Source organism: Pteropus alecto, unplaced genomic scaffold (assembly GCF_000325575.1).
Source record: "Pteropus alecto unplaced genomic scaffold, ASM32557v1 scaffold7, whole genome shotgun sequence".
Taxonomy (NCBI): domain Eukaryota; kingdom Metazoa; phylum Chordata; class Mammalia; order Chiroptera; family Pteropodidae; genus Pteropus; species Pteropus alecto.
This window is the reverse complement of record NW_006494614.1, coordinates 55,607,417-55,610,492: the sequence shown is the minus strand read 5'-3', so window position 1 is coordinate 55,610,492 and position 3,076 is coordinate 55,607,417.

Here is a 3,076-nt window from a genome sequence, read left to right as displayed (position 1 = left end):
TTGTACATGGGCTCCCTTTTCTTGGGCAGCCATTCTTCACCTATTTGCCCCTTTGTCCATTTATCCATCAAGTTTCAGTTTAAAAGTTACCTCCTCCGGGACTTTCTCTGCAGACTAAGTCAGTTACGTTCCCTGTTACCAGCTCCTGTGGCGCCTGGGCCTTCACAGCACTGTTGTTTTTTAAATTACATATATTTATTTCAATTTACAAATAGATTACACATTCGCATGGTTCAAAAATTATTAAAAGATATATAGTAAAAAGTTTTATTCCCATCCCTGTTCCCATTTGCCTGGTTTCCCACATATATTTAAAAAAAGAGAACCCCTTACATTGGTTTTTAAAATCTTTCAGAGATTTTGTTAAATGCCAATACAAGATTTTACACACACACACACACATATATACACACACAAACACACATTACATAATTATTAGTATTACTAATACTATTATATAATTTTATTATATTAGTATATAACTAATACTATCACTAATGCTATTCATGTTACTATACTATCACTACTATTACATGAATACACTCTACATACCATCTTGAACCTTGCTTCTTCTACTCTGAGAGCAGGAGAACATTACCTCCGAGTAGTTAGTTTTAGTTTGCATTTCTTACTTACCAGAAACTAAGCATCTGGTAGGATTTGTTGCATTGTTAATTACTTAGCGCAGTGCCTCACGTATGATAGATGTCCAGTATATCTATCGATATAATAATAAACATATATTATACATTAATACATAAGATGATGCATTATATGCCTATTTATGTATGCTTTATGTATTAAAATATAGTAAGCACATGTGTTATATATTAATATATATATAAATGTTCAATGGATGAAAAAACTGAATCTGATCAAAAAGGTTAAGGTGAAGTAATTGAGGACACACAGTGGAGAATTTCTGGCATCAAGTATAGCAAGCTTCTTAGTCTATGCAGCCCTACACTTCTAGAGTAGTCCAGAAAGAGAAAGGAGAGGAGATGTCACTAAAAAGTGGAAGGTAAAATCTTAGCTCTGCCTTGCTCTTGGTGCTACTGTCAAAATAATTTAGATGACTCCTGGCACCCTATTCAAAGTATTTGGTTACAAACATGGCCTTGAGGATCAATCAGACCTGGGCATGAATCTCAGCTTTGAGATTAGCTATGAGACCGTCTTCTCCCTAATATGCAATTTCCTCTTTGGTAAAAAGAAAATGACAACACCTACCTCTACTAGAAACCTGGAGGCTTCTGCTCAGCCCCGATTCTCTTCCTCCAACAACTCTCATGCCTGTTCATACCTCATGACTCCAGGCCCCTGGCAGAGCTGATTGGACCCAGGGTGGACTGACCCAAGTTAAGTCAGTCAAAATCTCAAAGGAATTTGGGGAAGAATCCAGAGGTTCTCTTAATCCTTGGTCTGGGAAGTAGGATGAGGACATGACTGAGTAACACTATTTGACTGCATGTTGAAGTTTGAGGGGACCCAACTAGCACCTCCCATTTCTTTGCCTCACTTCAGAGCCAGGTCAGGGTGGATGAGTTTACAGCTGAGGAAGAGCAACACATCAGCTTTTTATAAACATGGCTTAATGTGGCCATGCCGAACCCGTAAAATTCACTCAGCAAAGGCTGGGTGCATAACCTCAATGGCATCCTTGTACTCAGAAATGAGGAGGGTCAACCTAGCGTGGAGGTGTAGGGGGAGGCGCGACTGAGAGACAGTTCTCCCCAGAGAAGTAGCTCCAGTCGTCTGGCTTCTGACTTCCCAGCTCCTGCACCGAGTCTCCTCGGAAGCCCAGCCACACTTCTTGCCTTTAAGTTCTCTCAGATGTACATTCTGTATGGTGACGTGTCCCTCTATATTTAATTATTTCATGCGGGTCCTGTTACTGGTAACCAACGACCCTTTATTAGGACTCTAAGTCACACAATTGTTGCGAGGTTTAACAGAGAAATGAATATGAGGCACCTAATGTGATGAACCCAATAAATGTTTCATTTCATATTTTTTTATGGGGGAGGGGATGGGGCAAAGCTCCGAGCCTCAGTCAGCCAGCTATTTTTCGGTTTGAACATGACACCAAACAAACCCCAAAGTCTTGAAATTTCTACTAAAGGTCAAACAGCCATATAAAGTAGTATATTTGCTGTGAAAACATTGTCGAAGACGTATCTGTCACAAGCTGGGAAGACCGTGTGGGGAAATAACTGAAGCCAGACATACTTGGGTAGTAATTCAGGCTCCAACACCTACTAGCTAGGAAGGCTTACAAAAGTCATTACCTCAGTGAGCCTGAATTTTCTCAACCGTAAAAGAAAAACCTAATTTGTGTGGTTGTGGTAAGCACTAAATGTGCTGCTGGCATATAGTGAAGGCTCAGTGTTTGGTAGGTATTATGGTAATTGCCCCAATACTCCCAAGAAGACTCTCCTTTCTAACGATAAGAGCTGCCTGCCTGATTGCATTTCCCTTCTTATCTGGGGTTCAGAATCAAATTTAAACCTTAGTCATGTTTTAAGGTTGTCATATTGTACACCATTTTTCCTGACTCTTGATTTTCTACTTCTGAAGCTTACCAACCAATGAGATGGTGCTTATCAGCCTGACCAGACCAGGGTGTGTGGATATGTGTGTGTGCACACACACGCACGAGTTTCAGGGAAACAGTTATTTTTCAAGGCAATTCCCACTTGGGTAACTCCCTGCCAAGAGAAAATGTAAATCACTTTTCAGTCCAGCATCCCCGGGCTCTGAAAACTAGTCCAAGAGAAATTTAATCTTGGTCTACATAACAGACACTGGGCAGCCAGCCAGCAAACTTTTGTTTTGTGTTCTAAGAAAATTTGAGAGAAATGCAACGTGCTCTTTGTCAAGTGATGTCTGTGGTGATCACGCACGGCCCCAGTGGACTAAGGACTCACCCTAGGAAAGGGCCAGAATTGTTAGGTAGGCTGAGCTAAAGGGGAGCTTTTGAGGGGGTCATCTCCCTCGGGTGACTTAAAGGTGGCAGAAAATACTAAGGAATGAAATGCTGGGCGTCAGCATCCAGGATGTTGGTTCTAAAAGTGTC